This window comes from Pseudophryne corroboree, chromosome 4 (genome assembly GCF_028390025.1).
Source record: "Pseudophryne corroboree isolate aPseCor3 chromosome 4, aPseCor3.hap2, whole genome shotgun sequence".
Lineage (NCBI taxonomy): Eukaryota > Metazoa > Chordata > Amphibia > Anura > Myobatrachidae > Pseudophryne > Pseudophryne corroboree.
The window spans coordinates 884098826-884126660 of NC_086447.1; positions in this window are offsets into that span (position 1 = coordinate 884098826).

Genomic DNA, 27835 nt, shown 5'->3' on the forward strand with positions numbered 1-27835 from the left:
AATACCATTGATTAGAACGAATAATTCCAGTGATTTTGTCATTTTCTTCCAGTGATTTGGACCAATAATACCATTGATTAGAACAAATAATTCCTGTGATATTGAGGTGTTTGTGTCGCTTAGCTTAGCTGTCCAGCGACCACAGTGCACCTCTTTTTCTCTTTTCTTTGCATCATGTGCTATTTGGGGCCAATTTTTTTAAGTGCCATCCTGTCTGACACTGCAGTGCCACTCCTAGATGGGCCAGGTGATTGTGCCGCCCTCTTGGGTCGCTTTGCTTAGTCATCCAGCGACCTTGGTGCAAATTTTAGGACTAAAAATAGTATTGTGAGGTGTGAGGTGTTCAGAATAGACTGGAAATGAGTGGAAATTGTGGTTATTGAGGTTAATAATACTATAGGATCAAAATTACCCCCAAATTCTATGATTTAAGCTGTTTTTGAGGGGTTTTTGAAAAAAAACACCCAAATCCAAAACACACCTGAATCCGACAAAAAATTTTAAGGGAAGTTTTGCCCAAACGCGTCTGAATCCAAAACACGCCCGTGGAACCGAATCCAAAACCAAAACACAAAACACAAAAAATTTACAGTGCACATCTCTAATGTTTATGGGGTGTGCCCAGCCGCCACATTGGTTTGCCTAACCATTTTGCATGGGTTGGTCCCCTAGATAAATATATACAGTAAATACTGTAGTGCATGCATGATAATGTACTAGATTAGTAACAGCACAGTCTGGATCCTGATCCCTAGAGGAGGGGGTGGGCCCCCAGGCAGTAGGGGGCAGTAGGGGGGCCCCAGGCAGTAGGGCCCACCGTGGTTTTCCCTGTACCCCTGTGGGCCAGTCCAACCCTGTATGTAGGTCCCTAATTGTGGTTCTGATACTGTCATACAGGTAAAGGGTGACTGCTATCCACTGGATAAGGGGTCGCTGTGATGAGTGTTTTGTCTGGTTGACAGAAAGGTAAGCTTCACCCCTGAGAGGCGCGGCCCCTACCCTACCTGAGTCCACGGCTCTTCTTCCCTGTCTCTGAATTTATCCTGCTCTTGCCGCTCTGCTGAGGACCTGACTGTTGCCATGGAGGAGAAGAAGAGCTTCCCTCCAAGCGATGCAGTTCTGGCCTGAGCCTAGGAATGAAAAGGGATTTCGGAATCCCCCCCCCCACAGGGCCGGTGCTAGGGTGTTCGGCGCCCCCCTGCAAACTATAAATTTGCGCCCTCCAATACTTTACAAAGGGACAGTGCACATAATGCTTTTACACATAATTCTCCCTGTAGTAGTGCCACTTATACACAACGCCCCCTATAGTAGTGGCGCTTACACACGTAACTCCCCCTGCAGCAGTGACGCTTACACACGTAACACCCCCCTGTACCAGTGACACTTACATACGCTACGCCCCCTGTAACAGTGACGCTTACACATGTAATGACCCCTGTACCAGTGACGCATACATACATAACGCCCCCTGCAGCAGTGACACTTACACACGCAATGCCCCCTGTACCAGTGCTGCTTACACACGTAACGCCCCCTGTACCAGTGACGCTTACACACGTAACGCCCCCTGTACCAGTGACGCATACATACATAACGCCCCCTGCAGCAGTGACACTTACACACGCAATGCCCCCTGTACCAGTGCTGCTTACACACGTAACGCCCCCTGTACCAGTGCTGCTTACACACGTAACGCCCCCTGTACCAGTGACGCATACATACATAACGCCCCCTGTACCAGTGACGCATACATACATAACGCCCCCTGCAGCAGTGACACTTACACACGTAACGCCCCCTGTACCAGTGACGCATACATACATAACGCCCCCTGCAGCAGTGACACTTACACACGCAATGCCCCCTGTACCAGTGCTGCTTACACACGTAACGCCCCCTGTACCAGTGCTGCTTACACACGTAACGCCCCCTGTACCAGTGACGCATACATACATAACGCCCCCTGTACCAGTGACGCATACATACATAACGCCCCCTGCAGCAGTGACACTTACACACGCAATGCCCCCTGTACCAGTGCTGCTTACACACGTAATGCCCCCTGTACCAGTGACGCTTGCACACGTAATACCCCCTGTAGCAGTGCCGCTTATACAAGACGAAACGCCCCCTGTAGCAGTGACGCTTACACACATTATGCTGCACAGTCACACATATACCACATACACATATACATTACACACATACTGTACATACATTACACATATACAGTACAAATACACACACTCTGTAGATACACTTTCTCACTCACTCTCCCTCAACTCACATCTGGCTGGCCGGATCTGTATTCTGCTTTCTGTGTTCCTCTGCAGCATGGCCATGGTCCCGTGTAGATCCGCCCCTCAGCGCCAGCAAGCCCCGTCCCTTTTTTGGGCTGGATACACACAGACACTGGACTGCTGTCGGGGTTTGGGGGAAACTTCATGCTGCCGGCACCGCTGCCTGTCAAACAGTGTGACAGGCACAGCAGCCGGCAGGAGCAGCAGGGGGCCCAGGCGCAGCAGCAGGGATGCAGAGCAGGGGGAGCGCCTCTCCAGCCCTGGCGCCTACCTGCTTTGCATCACTTTGCTGAGTAGATAGCGCCGGGCCTGCCCCCCCCCCCACACACACACCCATTAACACTTCTACTGTGCCGTCTGACCCATTCCCTATATACAGAACACACACTCCACACAGTGTCAGTGTTATTCATGTAAATGCAGAGTAGTTTTCAAATCAGTATCATGACATCCCGATTTTATTGAATACTGATACACTGTGTTCCCCTTTTTCCAGGCACACGCAAAAAAATCCCTAATTTGGGATGGGGGGGGGGGGGCAAGGCATTTTTTTGCACCTGGGCCCACCACTCACTAGTTCTGCCACTGGGGAGATGTATCAAACTTTGCGGGGAGATAGAGGGGGTCATTCTAACCCGATCGCACGCTGCAGTTTTTTGCAGCATAGCGATTGGGTCAGATCTGCGCATTCTCCGGTGCTGCAGTGTGCCGGCGCATGGCCGCCCTTCGCTACACTACGATCGCCTCTGCCTGATTGACAGGCAGAGGCGGTCGATGGGCAGGAGGGGGTGAAACGGCGGCATTTGGCCACCGTTTTGTGGGCGTGGTCCGGCCAACACAAGGGTGGCCGGACCGTGCGGGGAGTGGCACGCAGCCACTGCGGGCTGGGGAGCGAAGAGTAGCTCCCGGCCAGCACGCTAAAGCTGCACTGGTCGGGAGCTACTCTTGAAGTGCAGAGGCATCGCCGCTGTGCGATACCTTTGCACTTCTGCGAGGGGGGGCCGGACTGACATGCGGGGCAGACTAGCTCTGTGCTGGGCGTCCCCCAGTATGTCTGAGTTTATGATTGTAGCTGTGCTTTCATTTTTCAGGCTGTGTTTGAAAAATGACAGTGAGTAGCTGACTGGCTGGTACTTTGGGCGTGATGCATCGTGGTTAAAAAAAATGTGGGCAATCCTCTGAAAATTCCATTTGACCGCTTTTCTCAATGCGCCAAGCTCTGGAATTGGATTCATGGCATTGCTAAAGAGGGTGTTGCTTAATTGAAGCCTATGAGTTTCTTTTTGCAGACTTCCCTGAGAGGGATCCAATTGGATAGCTCTCACCCCCCCCCCCCCCCCACCACCACCACCACCCCCGTCGGCACATGCATCAGATGACAGATGCACAGAAGGACTCCTGGCTCATAAAACTTTGAGTCCTTCTATCACAAAGGACAGTTCTTATCAGGAGAGCTGTCCTTTTGGATTTTTTTTAAGAATGCAGTGTTAAAAAGCACCGCTATGCTTGTAATAAGTGGCGGGATGCATCACATGCGCAGCACATGATCGGGGTATTATGCTGCAGAGTGGCATCGCAGGGACAGAGCTTTCTCGCAAGCTTTGTCCCTTCATGCAAATGGATGTATTGCGAATTGGGTCGATTTTATCACATCACATCTGCATCCTCAGATACAGGTGGTGATAAATCGGCCTCTAAAGGGGGGTACTCACGGGAGAGATGTGTGCTGAGCGATCTTAACACAGACCGCTCAGCACACATCTCTCTCCCCGCTCAGCACAGCCCGATGTGCTGAGCGAGGGGGAAAGCCGACGGGGGCCGCTCACTTCACACAACGGTGAAGTGAGCGACCGCTAGATTGAGCCTGCATGCAGGCTCGATCTAGCACCGGCGATAGCGATGTGCGGGGGCTGCGCATCGCTATCGCTGGGGGGCATACACACGGCAGATCCGTGCTTAAAATCTAAGCAATCTAGCAAGATTGCTTAGATTTTAAGCACGGATCTCTCCGTGTGTACCCCCCTTTAGAGATGTGTGCCAGACCATTTTTGCTGGATTTGGCTCTGATTCATCATATGGTTTTGGATTTGTCAAATTTGACTGCCTGGCTTTGGATTTGGATTTTTTTCCAAAATCGATAAAAAAAGCTAAAATCACATAATTTGGGCCTTTTTTGTTCCTAAAGTATTATTAGCCTTAATAATATGAATTTCTACTCATTTCCAGTCAATTTGACCACATAACAGCTCACAATATTGCGTTCACCAATTTTGGCCTAAGGCTGCAGCAAACTGGCTGGTTCCTAAGCAACAGAGCAGCGGCACAAATACACGGCAGTCTATAGCACATCTATGAGACATTGCCACAGCGTACTGAGGTGCAATGCACAATACAAACAAATGCAATCATTAAAAAAAAAAATCAGTTGGTAGCTTGGCTCACACTGCGTGTAGTCAGACTGCTTTTTTACGCACACGCACTTGGGTACTACAGTATACTGGGGTGCAATGCGCAGAACAGTACAAATATAACAATTTTAATTTTTTTAACTTTTTTGATATTTAAAAAAAAATTCTGTCACACTGTGAACGCAGTGGGTGGGGCCTATGGAGTCAGTGCAGCATCACTGTTATGGAATTAGACTAAGGAGACTGGACACAGTAACAGCGCAGCCACTTAGAGGTGGATTTAGCATCAGCAGCACAGCCCCTTAGAGATGGACAAAGCCCCAGCTGCACAGCCCCTTACAGATGGACACAGTGACAGCACGGCCCCTTACAGATGGACACAGCCCCAGAACCTTAGACCCTTAGAGATGGACACAGTGACAGCGCAGCCCCTTACAGATAGGCACAGCTCCTTAGAGATGTACACAGTGACAGCAGCACAGACCCTTAGAGATGGACACAGTGACAGCAGCACAGCCCCGTAGAGATGGAGACAGTGACAGCAGCACAGCCCTGAGAGATGGAGACAGTGACAGCAGCACAGCCCCTAATGGACACGGTGACAGCAGCACATCCCCTTAGAGATAGACACAGTGACAGCAGCACAGCCCTTAGAGATGGAGACAGTGACAGCAGCACAGCCTCTTATGTACACAGTGACAGCAGCACAGGCCCTTAGAGATAAACACAGTGACAGCAGCACAGCCCCTTAGGGAGGGATAAAGTGAACGCAGCACAGACCATCAGAGATGGACACAGTGATAGCAGCACTGCCCCTTAGAGATGGACAAAGCCCCAGCAGCACAGCCCCTTAGAGATGGACAAAGCCCCAGCAGCACAACCCCTTAGAGATGGACAAAGCCCCAGCAGCACAGCCCCTTAGAGATGGATACAGTGAACACAGCACAGCCCATTAGAGATGGAGACAGTGACAGCAGCACAGCCCCTTAGAGATGGACACAGTGACAGCAGCACAGCCCCTTAGAGATGAACATAGACCTAGCAGCACAGCCCCTTAGAGATAAACACAGTGACAGCAGCACAGCACATTAGAGATGGACTCAGTGACAGCAGCACAGCCCCTTAGAGATGGACAAAGCACCAGCAGCACAGCCCATTAGAGATGGAGACAGTGACAGCAGCACAGCCCCTTAGAGATGGACACAGTGACAGCAGCACAGCCCCTTAGAGATGGACACAGTGACAGCAGCACAGCCCCTTAGAGATGAACACAGACCTAGCAGCACAGCCCCTTAGAGATGGACTCAGTGACAGCAGCACAGCCCCTTAGAGATGGACTCAGTGACAGCAGCACAGCCCCTTAGAGATGGACTCAGTGACAGCAGCACAGCCCCTTAGAGATGGACTCAGTGACAGCAGCACAGCCCCTTAGAGATGGACACAGTGACAGCAGCACAGCCCCTTAGAGATGGACAAAGCCCCAGCAGCACAGCCCCTTAGAGATGGATACAGTGAACACAGCACAGCCCATTAGAGATGGAGACAGTGACAGCAGCACAGCCCCTTAGAGATGGACACAGTGACAGCAGCACAGCCCCTTAGAGATAAACACAGTGACAGCAGCACAGCACATTAGAGATGGACAAAGCACCAGCAGCACAGCCCATTAGAGATGGAGACAGTGACAGCAGCACAGCCCCTTAGAGATGGACTCAGTGACAGCAGCACAGCCCCTTAGAGATGAACACAGACCTAGCAGCACAGCCCCTTAGAGATAAACACAGTGACAGCAGCACAGCACATTAGAGATGGACTCAGTGACAGCAGCACAGCCCCTTAGAGATGGACAAAGCACCAGCAGCACAGCCCATTAGAGATGGAGACAGTGACAGCAGCACAGCCCCTTAGAGATGGACACAGTGACAGCAGCACAGCCCCTTAGAGATGGACACAGTGACAGCAGCACAGCCCCTTAGAGATGGACACAGTGACAGCAGCACAGCCCCTTAGAGATGGACACAGTGACAGCAGCACAGCCCCTTAGAGATGAACACAGACCTAGCAGCACAGCCCCTTAGAGATGGACTCAGTGACAGCAGCACAGCCCCTTAGAGATGAACACAGACCTAGCAGCACAGCCCCTTAGAGATGGACTCAGTGACAGCAGCACAGCCCCTTAGAGATGAACACAGACCTAGCAGCACAGCCCCTTAGAGATGGACTCAGTGACAGCAGCACAGCCCCTTAGAGATGGACTCAGTGACAGCAGCACAGCCCCTTAGAGATGGACAAAGCCCCAGCAGCACAGCCCCTTAGAGATGGATACAGTGAACACAGCACAGCCCATTAGAGATGGAGACAGTGACAGCAGCACAGCCCCTTAGAGATGGACACAGTGACAGCAGCACAGCCCCTTAGAGATAAACACAGTGACAGCAGCACAGCACATTAGAGATGGACAAAGCACCAGCAGCACAGCCCATTAGAGATGGAGACAGTGACAGCAGCACAGCCCCTTAGAGATGGACACAGTGACAGCAGCACAGCCCCTTAGAGATGAACACAGACCTAGCAGCACAGCCCCTTAGAGATGGACTCAGTGACAGCAGCACAGCCCCTTAGAGATGAACACAGACCTAGCAGCACAGCCCCTTAGAGATGGACTCAGTGACAGCAGCACAGCCCCTTAGAGATGAACACAGACCTAGCAGCACAGCCCCTTAGAGATGGACTCAGTGACAGCAGCACAGCCCCTTAGAGATGGACTCAGTGACAGCAGCACGCACAGCGTCTATTCACTGCTGTCTAGCAGAGCAGTCACTGACAGGAGCCTCCCAACTGCCCCCACCGCGGGACACTACGGCTTGTGGATGGGACAGTGCCAAAAAATTTGCACGATCCTGCGAAAATCGGGGCAGTTGGGAGGTATGAACATGGTAGTGTTAGAACAGGAGATCGCTACTGCACAGTGGGGGTAATTCCAAGTTGATCGCAGCAGGATCTTTGTTAGCAGTTGGGCAAAACCATGTGCACTTCAGGGGAGGCAGATGTAACATGTGTAGAGAGAGTTAGATTTGGGTGTGGTGTGTTCAATCTGCAATCTAAATTGCAGTGTAAAAATAAAGCAGCCAGTATTTACCCTGCACAGAAACAAAATAACCCACCCAAATCTAACTCTCTCTGCACATGTTACATCTGCCCCCCCCCCCTGCAGTGCACATGGTTTTGCCCAACTGCTAACAAAGTTCCTGCTGCGATCAACTCAGAATTACCCCCAGTATCCAAATATGGCTCCTCCGGGATAATGCTTTATTCCCATACCAAGATGACAGTACTATTGTTAAGTATGTGCGGCGCCATCCTGTTACTGTATTTAAGTTACGTAGTGGGAGATGGACGTCTCCTCCTTTGATCCAGAAACCGCGATGCTATATGTTGCATTAAATGCTGTTCCAGCACCTGTACCACAACCACATCCCAGAGACAGCCACCGACTGCTGATCTGCCTGGATCCCACTCCGCTTCATGCTCCTCCCCTACTAGTGTAACAGTGAGTACGGCTTGCACAGAACACCACCCTGCCTGGTTAAGCCACACTGTACTTGTTCTTGGGTCATCTTGCAATCCTTTAGTATGTACCTTTAACTCTGCTAAAACCACCACCTGTACACGTGTCTAACAGGTAGCACATTCACCACTAAGGTTATTTTTTTTGTTAGCGCAGTACAAGTAACAAATGTAGGCTATGAAGTAGCTACTTAGGAGCCACATTAATCCAACTGTGCTTGGTTCCAGTTCTGCTGATTACAAATCCCCCATCTTTGAGCTTTATTTTTGTACTTGGTGCACTTAGATGGTCCATACAGGCCATAAGGGGCACCTCGCTAAACAGTTCCTCAAACTAGAAGTGGGAGTAGAAGCACAACCACTAAACTGTCACATTTCTGAGTCCAATAAGGTGGCTCTGCAAAATGTGGTTTCTGCTCTGCAAAGTTGGACACACCAATGCTCTGCATTCGTCTTCTTTACAATGAGCGCACTATTGCTGCACAGTTGCGGCCACTACTGATATAATGTATGCACCTTTACATACTATCAGCTGCCAAACTTGTAGGCAGAGCTGCTAAAATTGATCCCCTGGGTCCACTAGCCTGCACCCCTATATTTTACTCCCCATTCCAGAGTCCCGTGTCAGTGCTGCAGAGATTTGCGTATACGCAGTAAAGAAGTTACCAGGAACATGGGGCGGGTGCAGGGCCGGTGCAAGGTTTCTCGGCACCCTAGGCAAAACTTCTGCCTTCTGCCCCTTCCCCCAGGTGGTCTTCTGGTTGCCGAATGTCGGGATCCCGGCGCACAGTATACCGGCGCCGGAATCCCGACACCCAGCCTACCGACACATATTCTCCCTCGTGGGGGTACACGACCCCCCTGGAGGGAGAATAAATAGCGTGGCGGCGAGCGCAGCGAGCCCGCAAGGGGCTCATTTGCGCTCGCCACGCTGTCGGTATGCCAGCGGTTGGGCTCCCGGCGCCGGTATGCTGGTAGCTGGGAGCCCGGCGCCGGCATACCATACTACACCCCCTTCCCCCTACCCACCCTTCAGATGAAAGGCATGTTGTTCTCACCCCCTCCCCCCTACTCTGGTAAATGTCTGCTGTTCTATCCCCCCAAAATCTGTATGCATGCTACTGCTCATCCTCCCAGACTGTGTGCATGCCTGCTCCTTATCTCCTCCCCCCACCCCCTCACCACACCGCTGCTCTCGCCCTCTTTCCTTATCAATACAGAGAATGCACTGTGCAGCCACCTTACCTGCAGGCTGCAGTGCAGAGTTGAAACTGAGTAGTCTGTGAAAGAGCCTGGAATGAAGAGCAGTGCTGCATGTCACCCCCAGCCAGGACTCCAGGAGCTGTCAAAGTTACTGCCTGTGCCGGGTGGAGGTGGAGCTGGAGGCTGCAATACGGGAGCTTAGCAGTCACGGCTACTGTAAGATATGCATTCTCTGGGATTACAGTGGCTGTAAAAGGTAGGGCAGCTGTAGCAGGCTGCCCCCTCAGGTTCCGGCACCCCTAGGCAGCTGCCTAAAGCTGCGTAGTGGAAGCTCCGGCCCTGGGCGGGTGCCATGTTGGCGGAGACCGCTGTAGACTCTTGCATATAGTATACTGTACCTTTAGAGAGATGGGGCATGCATTGAAAAAATACTGACAACCGCTGACCGCTGGTCAAAATACCGACATGGCCAAAATACAGACATTTAAAATGCCGACAAGGTCAAAATACCAACATTTAAAATGTTGACAGGTCAAAAAGTCAACATTACTTTTTCATGATTTTTGAATTGAAACCGACTTGTTCATATTTTGCCATCCCAGTAGACCTGGAGGGGGAATATAATAGTGTGCCGAGCGCAACGAGCCATGCGAGGGGACGAGGTACACTTATACGGTGTCCATGCCGACCTGTGTCAACATACACGCAATAAAAAAAATTGTGTTAACTTTTTGACCTGTCGACATTTTAAATGTTGGTATTTTGACCTTGTCGGTATTTTGAACTTGTCGGTACTTTGACCATCAGTCAATTGTTGTCGGGATTTTGACCGTCGTGATTTTGATTGTAGGTATTTCATACTAAACCCCGCACAGGGGCCACCTTCTCTCTTATACACCCTGTTCAAGCAACATGGAGCAAGACAAACAATCTCAGGGTTTCGGCCTGCACTGAGTTACACCCCAGGGCACAGAGCGTCTGTCTTGACTTACTTAGGGGGTCATTCTGACCCGTTCGCTCGCTGCTTCTTGTCGCAGCCGAGCGAACGGGTCCCTACTGCACATGCCGGACAGCCGAAGGCTGTAGCAGGGCTGCGATCGCCTCTGCCTGATTGACAGGCAGAGGTGATCGCTGGGCAGGAGGGGGCGGAACGGCGTCTCCTGGGAGCGGTTCGGCCAATGCAGGCGCGGTTGGACCAAATTGGGGGAGGGGGGCGTTCCGCAGCAGCTGCGTGACGTCACACGCATCCGCTGCGGGCCAGGGAGCGATGAGTAGCTCCCGGACAGCACGCTAAAGCTGCGCTGGCCGGGAGCTACTCTTGAAGTGCAAAGGCATCGCCGTTGTGCGATGCCTTTGCACTTCTGCGGGGTGGGGGACGGCACTGACATGTGGGGCGGATTAGCCCTGTACTGGGCGTCCCCCCGCATGTCAGTGTGAATGATCGTAGCTGTGCTAAATTTAGCACAGCTACGATCAACTCGGAATGACCCCCATAGTGCATTGACAACTAGTGAGAAATCACCTACATTTCACTTTAAACCCTTGGATGGTGAAAACGCTTCTAAATTCTTTTTTAACAATGAGCAAAGCTCTTGTCTGTTTGCCTGATAAAATAATCCCAGACACAGGCAGTGATGTTCTCCACCCTTTAATTATGGAAATTCCCATCTGTGTCAGAATCGCATACAGTAAATCTGATCTTTAAATACCTGGGTTCGGAAATAGCCAAGATTTCTGAATAAAATATTAATTTAGATTATTTTACAGCCATAAAAGCCTCTATTACATGTGGCTCGATGCCTTAAGGCTGTTAGCGGGATCACCTTGCCACTGAGGTCTGTATTCTTCATTCATTCAGAAAACCAAATGACTGCAGTAAGTGGCTTCACAGTCACCTGAAAGACCCAGATCTCTGTCGTCACGCCTTGAACTTGTTGCACTAAATGTAAGTTCTTATTTATTTCTTCTGCACGACTGTAACCGTTTTATAAACTGATTCAGGATCAAACCTACAGCAGTGTTTCGGGAAAATTTCTGGTGCATCAAATATTTAATATTTATTTTTTATTAACAGTTTCTTATATAGCGCAGCATAGTCCGTTGCGTTTTAGAATTGGAACAACAGTGATAACATAAAACTGGGTAATAACAGAGAGACATAGAGCTTACAATCTATAGGGAAATAGGCACTGATACACAAGGAAAGGTGCTACCTATGGGGGTCATTCTGACCTGTTCGCACGCATCGGTTCTACGCTGTGGTGCGAACGGGTCAGAACTGCGCATGCGTGGCAGCCGCAATGCACACGCGCGTCGTTGCCTGGCGATGGCTGTGGCCTGAACAAAGAAGAAAGTGATCGCTAGCGCGATCGCAAGAAGATTGACAGGGAGGAGGCGTTCCGGGGCGTCTACTCACCATTTTCCAGGCGTGGAGATCCGAACGCAGGCGTGTCCAGGCGTTTGGAGGGCAGATGTCTGACGTCAATCTCGGGACCTTCGTCGCAGAGGATCCAGCGACGAAAGTCCCGAGATTGACGTCAGACAGGTCTGACCCTGGTCTGACCCTGGTCTTGTTTTGCAGGAAACTTTTTTAGCATGGCAGGTCTGCACAAGCGATCGCAGCCCTGCTATGCGAAAATATGCTCTCCCATAGGCGGCGTCAAGTTGATTGCACGAGCAGCAAAAAGTTGCTGCTTGCGATCAACTCGGAATGACTACCAATATCATAATGGTCCAGCCAGATTGCTGAATTTCTTGGTGGGCTGTATGATAAAGTCACACAGCAATGTAGGCCAGGGATCAGAGGGATGACAAATTGAAGAAATCGAAAATACTGTATGTTAGGCTGTATGGAAGGGAAGTAATTAGATATGAATATTTATGAAGGTTATCTGAGCAGTTATGGAATTTAATAGCGATGTCTGAAGAGGTGAGTTGTCAGGAAATGCTTGAAGGTTTGGAGACTAGAGGTGAGTCTTATTGTGTGTGGGAGGGATTCCACAGAGTAGGTGTAGCCTGAAGAAAGTCTGGCAGCGAGTAATGAGTGTGGATGAGAGACGCAGATCTTGTGCAGAGCGGAGAGGTCTGGTAGGGAGATATTTTGGGATGAGTGAAGAGATGTATGTTGGTGCAGTTTGGTTAATAGCCTTCTGTGTAAGTAAAAGTATTTTATATTGAATACGGTAGAATACAGGTAACCAATGGAGGGACTGACAGAACGGATCAGCAGACAAAGAACATCTAGCAAGGAAAATTAGCCTTGCAGCTGCATTCAGAATGGATTGTTGTGGTTAGAGTCTCTCTTTGGTAAGACCAGTAAGGAGACTATTACAGTAATCAATGCGGGAGATGATGAGAGCATGGATTAGAGTTTTTGCAGTATACAATCAAAAAGTTAAAAACTAGCACTCCAACTCAGTGGTGCAGCGACAAAAGCTTGAGATGGTCACCCCACCTCCAAAAGTCCACAATACAAACCTACAATTTGCCGATGCGCGCACCCTCTAGGGCAGGCTTTTCAACCAGTGTGCCGTGGCACACTAGTGTGCCGCGACCAGTTGCAAGGTGTGCCATGGAGCCAGAGCAGCTTCCTGCACCTTCAGAGTGAACTATTGGCCTGGGTTCTTCTTAGAGGATGTCATGCTCCGGCTGTGACCTATGCCATGAAAATGATGTGATATCACAGGTCACAGCCGCCGCGTCTCACCACCCAGCCAGCCAACCCGCCTGCATACACATCTTCCAGTTCCCATCTGCATACACAGCTTTCCTTGCACACCCACATCCACACCTGCCCGACCGCCCACTGCTCAGTATTCGCAGAACTCCACTATGAACAACCCCCGCCACTAAGGGACAGGGAGGAGGTCAGCTGGTCATAATATTTGTTATTTTATTTCTCCTGTGGGGAACAATAGGATTTCAATAGGATTTATGTGCGGAGAATAAGAATTTATGGATTTATGGGGGTAACAATGTGAATAATTCATGTGAGGAGCAATAGGATTTATGTGGGGAGCAATGTGATTGTTTTTTTTTTCTGTTCAGGCCAATGTATGTGTAGTTTTTTTTGGCTTTTTTTTTACCGTGAGGGTCATTGTGTGTGTTTTGTTTTTTTTCTGTGGGGAACTGATGGTGTGCTTTGGCAATTTTAAAATATTGTTTGGTGTGCCGCGAGTAAAAAAAGGTTGAAAATCACTGCTCTAGGGTATAAGGTGTTTAATTTCAAGTAGGTTTCTCCTCTTATAGTCCCCAAAATCTTGTTTGTAGGCTCAGTTTTTTGGTTTGGCCAGTAGGAAGTTTATTTCTATTTGCGTCCTCTCCCTGGTTATAATAAAAGTCTGCCCTCCTCCATGTCAGTCATCAAGAAACAAAGGAGAGTATATATAGTGAAGTACAGTTTAATACATTCCAAAACCTATATTAAAATAGATTCTCATAAAAATCAATTGCATAAAAAATCCACCCAAAAATCAGGCAGTTTTGCGTACCAGATACAGTGGGGTGTCAAGAAGTGCCCACCCTATATCGCATGTGATGTCAGTCAGGTACCTCCTTGGTTATAAGCATTTTCTCATCACTGGGTGTGTGACTCCAATTGGTTCAGGATACTGATCTGCTACAGTCCACCTGATCAGTTCACCAACGCGTTTCTGCTCACTAGGAGCCTTTATCAAGGTGTAAGGTGGACTCAAGTGATTTGGGTACTTAAACCCTTAGGAGTGATCTGATTGGTCCAGACTGTGTAGCTCTCAACATTGCATCAAGCCTCATTTCACATACTTAGGCTATTCAGAAAGTATCCACAATACATTTGCATCACTGCTTATTATATGCAGACATCTCAATGTTCCTTGCAGTACACGTGACAGCCGGGCAGGGCCAGGTCCATCCGTGATTTTAAAGCATTGCACGCCAGGCCGTCTCATCACATAAGCACTCAGTTTATTCACAGTTCAGACAGGGTTATCATGACAATAACATTTAATTTCTTGTTCTCCTCTCCAGCGTAATATTCATATGGGTTACATCAGGTTAGCATTTCCTTCCATTCGCTTCACTGGCAATAACAGCGTTAACAATGATGGTACAGCATTACAGTACATACCAGTGCAGTCTCTGGGAATCAGCAGTGTGGCGTCCGCAAACTGAGATTCATTTCGGTGCGTTTTCCCCCAATTCGCTTGGGGATATCTGCAGTCTATATAAACGTGATTTCTCAAGGACTCATCACTGGGGGCCTTCTGCCACACGTGGTTTCCTACCACTCACCCAGTTAGTCCTCTCCTGAAGACTCACACCTCCCATCCTGCTTCTTGGGTACCCCTGAAGGTGGGGATCCCCTTTGTTCCTGGTTCCTCCCACTGTACTCTGCATACTGTGGTTATAACACTGCACTCTCCATCTCTCACTGAATCTGCTGGCTCTCCTGTTACACTGCAGATATGGGCTCTCCCTCTCTTCATAGCAACACCCACATGCTGCTCTTCTCTCCATAATGCCAGGAACTATGGAACTCACTTTCGCTTGTCCACAGTCCCCGGACTGCATTTCTCCCAGTTCTCAGCTCACACTGAACTCTAGCCTGTCCTTTGTTCCTTGTCCTAAAAAACCCCTACACTTCCTGTCCTAACCCCCTACATGTGGCAGGGTCTGCCAGAACTGGTTTTGGGGCCATAAACTCCCCCACTCACTGATAAGAATCAAATGGCTTTTGGAACTTTCCAATACAGTATCTCTTGTTTCCTAACATTCCAGTATGCCACACATAAAGCGCTATAATTAGCGCTAATTAAACGCGTGTGTTCCGCCACCCTGGAACACACTTTACTTCCTGTTTCTGCTGCTGGCCCCGTGTTCCTATACAGATATTTGTATAAATATCTTAGTAATAGAAAAACTCTCAGTGCGGTCTGTAAGAGGATGTGGAATGCGGAAGTGCCGTGCGTCACGGTAACACGTCACGGGACCTCTAACCGGCGGAAGCACAGGTCACTTCCACCGCTGGTTAGGAACACATACCCCCCAACTGTACATTTTTAATAGGTACAGTACATTTGTTTTAAGGTCTGTACCGATTTTTGGCTCTCCAAACTTCCATTGAAAATATGGGAAAAGGCCCTTTACCCGTGACCACGCCCCCTTTTCTAATTTGTACCACTGTTTATGTGTAAAATGTTGGAGGGTATGGGAACACAGGGCCGGCGGCAGAAACAGGAAGTACTGTGCGTTCCAGGGAGCTGGAACGCACGCGATTAATTAGCGCTAGTTATAGCGCTTTATGTACTTCAAGGAACTATGAAATGTCTGCATAGAATAAGCAGTGATGCAAATGTATTGTGGATACTTTCTGAATAGCCTAAATATATGAAATGAGGCTTGATGCAATGTTAATTGAGACTACAAACAAGATTTTGGGGACTATAAGAGGAGTTCCGAAACCTACTTGATATTAAGGGGTGCATTTACTAAGCAGTGATAAGAGTGGAGAAGTGAGCCAGTGGAGTAGTTGCCCCATCAACCAATCAGCAGCTCTGTATCATCTTATAGTATGCAAATTATAGATGTTACTTCAGTACTGATTGGTTGCCATGGTCAACTTCTCCACTTGCTCACTTCTCTGCTCTTATCACTGCTTAGTAACTGTCCCCCTAAACCATAGGCGTGCGCACGGGGGGTGCCTGGTGCGCACAGGCACCCCCTAATGTCCGGCACCCCCCGCTCGTCACGGCTACGATCCGATCATCACGGTCTGTGTGCTGCTGTTGTAGCAGTGCTACTGCAGCAGCACACAGATAGCAACGATCGGATCACCTGTGCGCAGCGCTGCCCGGCGGTTACATCCCCTCCCGTCCCGCTGCGCTTCCGCCGGTCATCAGTAGCCGCATCGTCACTCACAGAGAGTGACTGCCTCACGATCTGACATGCACCCGGCCGCTCCCTCCCTTCCTCCCTGGCCACGGCGCCCTGTGCTGTCCTCCCGCCTCCAAGTCCTGCCCGCGCTCAATCTCTCTCAAGTCTGGGTGAGAGTCTGTGGGGGGATAAAAAAAATGTTATAAACGAAGGGTTGTTACTTTATGATATATATATATATATATATATATATATATATAGTAGCTGGGCCAAGCAATCCATAGTTTACTGAATGCACCTACAATCTATTAGTGCACTCAGTAAACTACTGATTACTTGGCTCAGCTATATATTTATATATATATATATAATATATATAATGCTCTGAGTGGGCCGTATACACTTCGAGCACTGACTGAAGATTCCCGCTGCCGCATCCACTGGTCACAGAGCTTTCTCAAAACGACAGCCAATCAGGAGCGGCCGCGCGGCCTCCTTATCCACTGCACAGCAGTCCACAGCCTCCGCCACAGCTCAATAGGTAATTTTACCCTGCTGCCTTTTTCTCTCCCTAGTCCCTACTGTATGCTCTTGCTGTCCCTCTGTCACTCTCCCTGTCACTATGTCCCTGCTGTCACTCTCCCTGAATTTTGTCTCATACCGTGTGCTATAATGTGAATTGCGGCTCATTCCGTCTGCTATAATGTGAATTTTGGCTCATACCATGTGCTATAATGTGAATTTCGGCTCATACCGTGTGCTATAATGTGAACTGCGGCTCATACCGTGTGCTATAACGTGAATTGCGGCTCATACCGTGTGCTATAATGTGAATTTCGGCTCATTCCGTCTGCTATAATGTGAATTGCGGCTCATACCGTGTGTTATAATGTGAATTGCGGCTCATACCGTGTGCTATAATGTGAATTGCGGCTCATACCGTGTGCTATAATGTGAATTGCGGCTCATACCATGTGCTGTAATGTGAATTTCGGCTCATACCGTGTGCAATAATGTGAATTTCGGCTCATACCGTGTGCTATAATGTGAATTTCGGCTCATACCGTGTGCTATAATGTAAATTGCGGCTCATACCGTGTGCTATAATGTGAATTTCGGCTCATACCGTGTGCTATAATGTGAATTTCGGCTCATACTGTGTGCTATAATGTGAATTTCGGCTCATACTGGGGTAAATTTACTAAGGTGGGAGATTTTTAGAACTGGTGATGTTGCCCATGGCAACCAATCAGATTCTACTTACCATTTATCTAGCTGCTTCTAGCAGATAATAGATATAATCTGATTGGTTGCTATGGGCAACATCACCAGTTCTAAAAATCTCCCACCTTAGTAAATTTACCCCACTGTGTGCTATAATGTGAATTTCGGCTCATACCGTGTGCTATAATGTGAATTTCGGCTCATACCATGGGGTATAATGTGAATTTTGTCTCATAACATGGGGTATAATGTGAATTTCAGCTCATACCGTGTGCTATAATGTGAATTTTGGCTCATACCGTGTGCTATAATGTGAAAGGTGCAACAGTACTCTATAGTATAAGGGGTCCTACTATTGTGATGCATAATGTGTATAAGGGTTATATGGGGTGGTAAACTGCACTGAAGGACACCCACCCTTTTGAGTGGCCACACCCCCTTTTCTGAAGAATTTCCACCTTCACTTTTCCATACCCCCACTTCAAAATTTCCACTTTGACCACATTGTGTGTGTGTGTGTGTGTGTGTGTGTGTGTGTGTGTGTGTGTGTGTGTGTGTTTGACTGGAGGGGACAATATGTGTGTGGGGTGACTGGGGGCACTGTATGATCCAGGAAGGGGGAGGAAGCAGACTGGCCCTTTCCCACCCCATGTGGTTTGTGCCACTTTTTTATATATATATTTTTAAGCAGGTACCTGCGGCACTGTGGTTTATTAAAGGGGCATATACAGCAGCACTGTCAACGCAGTACTAGCGGGAGGAGGTGATCCAGTCCCTCCTCTCACCTTTTCTTCTCCTCTCTGATGCTGTTGCCCGACGTCACAATCCAACAGTAACCAGAAGAGGTTACCGCTGCTGCCGGTGCTGAAAGGGTGAACCGCCGCTGCCTCAGGTACCCAGTGCATCTTGTACTGAAGGGACACACACACAGTGATGCTTGTACTAGGGGTACGTGGACAGAATGAGCTACACAGTGCCACCTGTACCCCCTCTCTCTCTACCCTGGCCCTCTCTCTCTACACTCTGTCTTGCCTCTCTCTTTTTCTCCCTCCTTCTCTCTGACTGCTAATATATGGTGCTAGGCATGTCCGGTAGGCAGTGCAAGGCATGCCACTCCAGTTGTGCACCCCCTTATAAAGTGTGTTGCGCACGCCTATGCCCTAAACACCTTATACCCTAGAGGGTGGACGCATAGGCAAATTGTTTTTGCAGTGTCTTGTGCAAGATATGGTTTCATTTTGGATATGTTTTCTAGATGTATGTAATATGATTTTGAGACAGATTGAATGTGGGGGTACGGTCCTGAGTCACGGATGACACCTAGGCAGCGAGCTTGTGGGGTAGGGTTGATTGTTGAGTTCTCAGCAGTGATAGACATTATTATTATTATTATTATTATTATTATTATTACATTATTACATTTTATTTATAAGGCGCCACATGTGTTTCGCAGCGCCGTACAAAGGACAGTACAGGGAGACAAACATAGCATTACAGTAAATAAATAACAGAAATAGAGCACGGGTAAAATAGAGCACCACACGTTCTCAAGACATAATACAGCTAAGATGTAAGTATTGATGGAGTGCTCATCGTACTACTAGAGGCTGATGGCCATAGATAGAGATGAGCCTTTACTAGCAGGATAAAGATGGTCGTTGAGTAGGGGAGAGCTGCGAGTGAAATGTGTCGAGACGAGGGCTTAGATAACAAGAGGAAAGAGAGCCCTGCTCTGAAGAGCTAACAATCTAGTGGGGAGGGGCGACAGACAGATGACAAGAGGTGCAGGCAAGTGGGAGGTAGCCTGATGGCAGTATGCAAGCAAAGCTGAGATGTTCACGGCATGAGGCAGGGGGGTGGAGGCGCGGCTTCAGCACTGGGTTATGCATCGGGAGGGCATGCTTTGATGAATAGGTGGGTTTTTAGTGCCCGTTTGAAGCTTTGCAAGGTCAGGGAGAGTCTAATGGAGCGGGGGAGTACGTTTCAAGTCGTGAGATGACCAGTGAGTGGATGATGAGTTTAGTTGCACTCTGGGAGAGGTATGGACTGATACGAGCAATGTTGCTTAGCTGGAAACGACAGGATTGTGCCAGAGCTTGGATGTGGGGTGCAAAGGAGAGGGAGGAGTCAAGAGTGAAGCCCAAGCAGCGGAGTTGGGGAACGGGGTAGATGGTGGTGTTGTCAACAATGATGGAGATATTGGTCGGGTGTGTTGCTTTGGCTGGGGGGAAGATGATGAGTTCAGTTTTGTCCATGTTGAGCTTCAGAGAGCGTTCAGACATCCAGGAGGAGATTGCGGAGAGGCAGCTGGAAACCTGAGAGAGGACAGAGGGGGACAGATCAGGAGAGGAGAGGTAGAGTTGTGTGTCATCAGCATAGAGGTGGTATTGAAGGCCAAATGAGTTAATGAGCGCACCCAGGGAAGAGGTGTACAGGGAGAACAGAAGGGGTCCAAGGACAGAACCCTGAGGGACACCAACAGGAAGGATGGAAGGGTGTGAGGTGGTGCTGGAGGCAGACACAGAGAAGGAGCGGTTATATCAGGATGGTAACTACTATTGGCCAGTGGAAATATAATTCATTGGACTTCTACAAAATAACTGATCCACAGGATAAGGTTATCTAAAAAAAAGGGTTCATTATTAATAGTTATTTATTTATACAGTATAGCGCACACATGTTCCACAGCACTTTACAGATAATATTAGCCCATTTACATCTGTGCCTGTTCCAGTGGAGCTTACAATCTATTCCTGAGCACATGGACACACAAACACACAAGGGATCACTTTTTTTTGTCAGAAACCAAATAACCTTCCAGTATGTTTATGAATTGTGGAAACCAACACAATTCCTGGGGGAAACCAACACAAACCATGTGGAGAACATATAAACTCCACACAGGGCCTTTGGTGGGAATCTTACCCAAGATCTCAATGTTGTGAGGCTGCAATGCTAACCACTGCACCACCATGCTGTGCTCACTAAGGTATCATCCGTACTGATAATTACTATACGAAAAGAAACAGATAAATAAGCTGTACTGTATCACAGATTCCATGAAGGTAGAGGTTAATCAATGAATTATCTCCAGATGGTCAGTATAGAATTTATGATACAGCACTATTACAGAGATGGACTTCCTTCTTATCATCCCCTCTATTATAGATTAGTTTCTAATTAACTGAAACTTGACATGTTCCTAATTAAGAAAAACTCCTCGGAGAATTGGGAAAGATAGAAAAGTGCAAAGAAAGATTCAGCGGAATCCTGAACACTAAGCACATAATAGTCCCCAGGGTTCCGCCACTAAAACATTGTGTGACGTGATTAACGCAACGGTCTACGCGCTCGTTTCCAGGCCACAAATCGCAAAACTGGTCAGCTGTCAATGCAAATTAGTTCAATACATATCAATACAATGAAATGAACTAGTAGTTCTATACCATGTCTTACATCTTTCTCTTCCACAATCCATGTACAGCCCATACAATGTATCCTATACCATATCGCCAACATCCATTTATTAGAAATAATTGCTCGGCATTCTCCCAGGATTTCCTGTGCCGCACAATTACTACAAATGTAACAAATGTCGTGGTGGGTTGTGCTACACATACTGGGGCAGGTAAGCGCTTCATGTCGGACTAACGAGTAAGGGAAGAAGCGTAATGGAGGAATACAACAATTTTATATAAGTCCACAGGTGATACATCACGTTGTTATATTTGCCGTGGGTCCGCCATGCACTGTAGGTAGTCGGAATACTTGTCACACATAGGAGCATGTCCAATTAGCCGTGAGATTTTTGCGGCTGAAATGAATGCGCCTATCGCGCCCAATTACTGATTAATGCGGCGATGCACGCTCCTGATTCACGAGTCATCCAATTGTAAAAAAAACTTGCAAGGTCATTTTGGCTGTAAACAGCCTTATTAATTATTTGGAAAATGGGGAAATTAGCCTGTACGCTAAAAACCCAAATGGCAAATAAATATTGGACAACATTATACTGAATAATTGATGTCTATTACAAGCCAAAAGCTAAATATTTGGAACTCCTAAAAGGTTTCATATGGCTGATTTTAAAAGTTTTTAACAGAAGCGAAAAAAGGATAGAAAACTATTTTTTTTCCTGCAAATAAATAATATAGTTAAATTTAGGGGGACATGAACATACCTGCAAGGGTAAATTTACTAGGGGGGTAAATTTACTAAGATTCGTGTTTGGTCGAAATTGCATTCTCGTGTGAGTTTGCCCTATTTCTGCACCTCGTAGATTTACTGAAGACAACACGTGTGTAAAAACATGATTTGGACAGAAATAGACGTCAAAACAGACAAACAAGCTAACTTGCAGTACTTTCCATAGACAGGAATACAAGTCACGGATTTACTTAGAATTGTGTTTTAAAACCACAAAAAAACAAGGAGCAAAACAGAAGAATCACATAGATTGCCCCGTGAGTCGTGTGTTCAGCAGAAGCCTTCACGGTACAGCAGTGGCTGATTTTACCTATGGCCTGCAGGACTGCACCCAGGGTCGGACTGGCCCACAGGGGAACGGGGGAAACCACCAGTGGGCCCCACTGCCTGTGGGCCCACCTCCTCCTGTTATTAATCTTCTACATTACCATGCACGCACAAGCAGTGTTTACTATACAGATGGGTCCTTGTTTATCTTGACCTTTAATAGGATTAACTGAGACTGGGCAATCAGACTTAATCCCCTGCTGTAATGACTTAATCCCCTGCTGTATTGTTCTCGGTATTGTGTTGCAGCTGAGAACAATAGATGAAGTGTTTGTGTTGATAAACCATGTTGTGCCTAGGTGCAGCAAACTAGCCAAGATAACCGTGGACCCATCTGTATATATATTTATCATGGTGGCCCAGCCCATGCACTCTCTGCTGGTTAGCCTGGACTCTGTGGTGGTTGGCCACACCTCCACTATTGGCCACACCCATAAGCTTTGCCCCCTACCACTGCATTTCCCCGGTGGGTCCTTCTTGCCTCAGTCTGACACTGACTGCACCCCCCCCCCCCCCACTTAGTAAAATCCACCACTTAAGTGAGCGCATCTGAGCCAGTGTCAGTCTGTGTGACTGCACTGGCTACACTGTGACTGGCAGTAATTTCCTATTGGAAATCCTACCTGCCAGTCACCCGCAGGGCAGCAAATCCCCGATCGTCGGCACAATCCGGCTTCTATGGGCTGCAGCTGGTGCAGTTCATAGAAGCCGGGAGTTTGCGTATGCGCACTCAAGCTGCTGCTTGTACGCATGTGCAGGTTCCAGTGCCTGCCAGATACATTGCGCAGGTGTCGAGACCTGGCTGGCTGGGCGAAGGCTCTCTCCTTTCTCTCTCTGGCCAGGGCAGCAGCACAAAGAAAAACCAGTGTGTGGTCATCATCCCCCTCCTTCAAAAGTATAACTAGTCTTGGACCTATGAGCCCATCCTGGTCCTGGAAAAATTAGGGAAACCTGCCTGGGGGTCCCCTGTATTTCCAATAACCAGCACGGGCTCAAATAGGCTAGGTACAGTATTGTGGCCAATCAATCAGCTTTTTTCAATAACAGCCTGTAAAATGACAGGAGCTGATTGAATAGTAATTTGGGGAAGTTTATTGAAGCTTGGAGAGAGATAAAGAGAATGGTGGACATTTCATATGTCTATAGTGACATAAAATTCTGAGTAGTATACTGAATGAAGCGGCGACAGGTGGAGGTGTGTCCATGGTAACTGCTTGACCTATGAGGTTGCTGAGGAATCAGGTGATGGGAGGGGCTTGGCCCTTATGAGGGGATGATTGATTAAGTTCTCCCTCTTGTCCTCAGGAAAAATTAAACAGTGAAGTGCTCTGTGTTTGTGTTGTACTGAACTATTTTTCTCTATCGTCCTAGTGGATGCTGGGGTTCCTGAAAGGACCATGGAGGATAGCGGCTCCGCAGGAGACAGGGCACAAAAGTAAAGCTTTCCGATCAGGTGGTGTGCACTGGCTCCTCCCCCTATGACCCTCCTCCAAGCCAGTTAGATTTTTGTGCCCGGCCGAGAAGGGTGCAATCTAGGTGGCTCTCCTAAAGAGCTGCTTAGAAAAGTTTAGCTTAGGTTTTTTATTTTACAGTGAGTCCTGCTGGCAACAGGATCACTGCAACGAGGGACTTAGGGGAGAAGAAGTGAACTCACCTGCGTGCAGGATGGATTGGCTTCTTGACTACTGGACATCAGCTCCAGAGGGACGATCACAGGTACAGCCTGGATGGTCACCGGAGCCTTGCCGCCGGCCCCCTTGCAGATGCTGAAGTAAGAAGAGGTCCAGAATCGGCGGCAGAAGACTTCTCAGTCTTCTAAAGGTAGCGCACAGCACTGCAGCTGTGCGCCATTTTCCTCTCAGCACACTTCACACGGCAGTCACTGAGGGTGCAGGGCGCTGGGAGGGGGGCGCCCTGGGAGGCAAATGAATACCTATTTTGGCTAAAAATACCTCACATATAGCCTCCGGAGGCTATATGGAGATATTTAACCCCTGCCAGAATCCGTTAAGAGCGGGAGACGAGGCCGCCGAAAAAGGGGCGGGGCCTATCTCCTCAGCACACAGCGCCATTTTCCCTCACAGAAAGGCTGGAGGGAAGGCTCCCAGGCTCTCCCCTGCACTGCACTACAGAAACAGGGTTAAAACAGAGAGGGGGGGCACTAAATTGGCGTTAGAAATATATAAAAAAGATGCTATAAGGGAAAACACTTATATAAGGTTGTCCCTATATAATTATAGCGTTTTTTGGTGTGTGCTGGTAAACTCTCCCTCTGTCTCTCCAAAGGGCTAGTGGGTCCTGTCCTCTATCAGAGCATTCCCTGTGTGTGTGCTGTGTGTCGGTACGTGTGTGTCGACATGTATGAGGACGATGTTGGTGAGGAGGCGGAGCAATTGCCTGTAATGGTGATGTCACTCTCTAGGGAGTCGACACCGGAATGGATGGCTTATTTAGGGAATTACGTGATAATGTCAACACGCTGCAAGGTCGGTTGACGACATGAGACGGCCGACAAACAATTAGTACCGGTCCAGACGTCTCAAAAACACCGTCAGGGGTTTTAAAACGCCCGTTTACTTTAGTCGGTCGACACAGACACAGACAGGGACACTGAATCCAGTGTCGACGGTGAATAAACAAACGTATTCCTTATTAGGGCCACACGTTAAAGGCAATGAAGGAGGTGTTTCATATTTCTGATACTACAAGTACCACAAAAGAGGGTATTATGTGGGATGTGAAAAAACTACCGTAGTTTTTCCTGAATCAGATAAATTAAATAAAGTGTGTGATGATGCGTGGGTTCCCCCCGATAGAAAATTATGGGCGGTATACCCTTTCCCGCCAGAAGTTAGGGCGCGTTGGGAAACACCCCTTAGGGTGGATAAGGCGCTCACACGCTTATCAAAACAAGTGGCGGTACCGTCTATAGATAGGGCCGTCCTCAAGGACCAGCTGACAGGAGGCTGGAAAATATCATAAAAAGTATATACACACATACTGGTGTTATACTGCGACCAGCGATCGCCTCAGCCTGGATGTGCAGAGCTGGGGTGGCTTGGTCGGATTCCCTGACTAAAAATATTGATACCCTTGACAGGGACAGTATTTTATTGACTATAGAGCATTTAAAGGATGCATTTCTATATATGCGAGATGCACAGAGGGATATTTGCACTCTGGCATCAAGAGTAAATGCGATGTCCATATCTGCCAGAAGATGTTATGGACACGACAGTGGTCAGGTGATGCAGATTCCAAACGGCACAAAGGTGTATTGCCGTATAAAGGTAGGGGAGTTATTTGGGGTCGGTCCATCGGACCTGGTGGCCACGGCAACTGCTGGAAAATCCGCCGTTTTTACCCTAAGTCACATCTCTGCAGAAAAAGACACCGTCTTTTCAGCCTCAGTCCTTTCGTCCCTATAAGATCATATCTGCCCAGGGATAGAGGAAAGGGAAGAAGACTGCAGCAGGCAGCCCATTCCCAGGAACAGAAGCGTTCCACCGCTTCTGACAAGTTCTCAGCATGGCGCTGAGACCGTACAGGACCCCTGGATCCTACAAGTAGTATCCCAGGGGTACAGATTGGAATGTCGAGACGTTTCCCCTTCGCAGGCTCCTGAAGTCTGCTTACCAAGGTCTCCCTCCGACAAGGAGGCAGTATGGGAAAAAATTCACAAGCTGTATTCCCAGCAGGTGATAATTAAATTACCCCTCCTACTACAAGAAAAGGGGTATTATTCCACACTATATTGTGGTACTGAAGCCAGAAGGCTAGGTGAGACTTATTCTAAAAAAATTTTTGAACACTTACAAAGGTTCAAATCAAGATGGAGTCACTCAGAGCAGTGATAACGAACCAGGAAGAAAGGGACTATATAGTGTCCCGGGACATCAGGGATGCTTACCTCTATGTCCCAAATTTGCCCTTCTCACTAAGGGTACCTCAGGTTCGTGGTGCAGAACTGTCACTATCAGTTTCAGACGCTGCCGTTTGGATTGTCCACGGCACCCCGGGTCTTTACCAAGGTAATGGCCGAAATGATGATTCTTCTTCGAAGAAAAGGCGTCTTAATTATCCCTTACTTGGACGATCTCCTGATAAGGGCATAGTCCAGGGAACAGTTGGAGGTCGGAGTAGCACTATCTCGGATACTGCTACAACAGCACGGGTGGATTCTAAATATTCCAAAATCGCAGCTGATCCCGACGACACGTCTGCTGTGCCTAGGGATGATTCTGGACACAGTCCAGAAAAAGGTGTTTCTCCCGGAAGAGAAAGCCAGGGAGTTATCCGAGCTAGTCAGGAACCTCCTAAAAACAGTGCATCATTGCACAAGGGTCCTGGTAAAAATGGTGGCTTCCTACGAAGCAATTCCATTCGGCAGATTTCACGCAAGAACTTTTCAGTGGGATCTGCTGGACAAATGGTCCGGATCGCATCTTCAGATGCATCAGCGGATAACCCTATATCCAAGGACAAGGGTGTCTCTCCTGTGGTGGTTATAGAGTGCTCATCTTCTAGAGGGCCGCAGATTCGGCATTCAGGTTTGGATGCTGGTGACCACGGAGCCCAGCCCGAGAGGCTGGGGAGCAGTCACACAAGGAAAAAATTTCCAGGGAGTGTGATCAAGTCTGGAGACTTTTCTCCACATAAATATACTGGAGCTAAGGGTAAATTTATAATGCTCTAAGCTTAGCAAGACCTCTGCTTCAAGGTCAGCCGGTATTGATCCAGTGGGAAAAACATCACGGCAGTCGCCCACGTAAACAGACAGGGCGACACAAGAAGCAGGAGGGCAATGGCAAAAACTGCAAGGACTTTTCGCTGGGCGGAAAATCATGTGATAGCACTGTCAGCAGTGTTTCATCCCGGGAATGGAAACTGGGAAGCAGACTTCCTCAGCAGGCACGACCTCCACCCGGGAGAGTGGAAACTTCATCGGGAAGTTTTTTCCACATGATTGTAAACCGTTGGGAAATACCAAAGGTGGACATGATGGCGTCCCGTCTGAACAAAAAACGGGACAGGTATTGCGCCAGGTCAAGAGACCCTCAGGCAATAGCTGTGGACGTTCTGGTAACACCGTGGGTGTACCAGTCGGTGTATGTGTTCCCTCCTCTGCTTCTCATACCTAAGGTGCTGAGAATTATAAGACGTAGAGGAGTAAGAACTATACTCATGGCTCCGGATTGACCAAGAAGGACTTGGTACCCGGAACTTCAAGAGATGCTTACAGAGGTCTTATGGCCTCTGCCGCTAAGAAGGGACTTGCTTCAGCAAGTACCATGTCTGTTCCAAGACTTACCGCAGCTGCGTTTGTCGGCATGGCGGTGGAAAGCCGGATCCTAAGGGAAAAAGGCATTCCGGAAGAGGTCATTCCTACCCTGGTCAAAGCCAGAAAGGAGGTGACCGCACAACATTATCACCACATGTGGCGAAAATATGTTGCGTGGTGTGAGGCCAGGAAGGCCCCACAAAGAAATTTCAACTCGGTCGTTTCCTGCATTTCCTGCAAACAGGAGTGTCTATGGGCCTCAAATTGGGGTCCATTAAGGTTCAAATTTCGGCCCTGTCGATTTTCTTCCAGAAAGAATTGGCTTCAGTTCCTGAAGTCCAGAAGTTTGTCAAGGGAGTATTGCATATACAACCCCCTTTTGTGCCTCCAGTGGCACTGTGGGATCTCAACGTAGTTCTGGGATTCCTCAAATCACATTGGTTTAAAACCAGTCAAATCTGTGG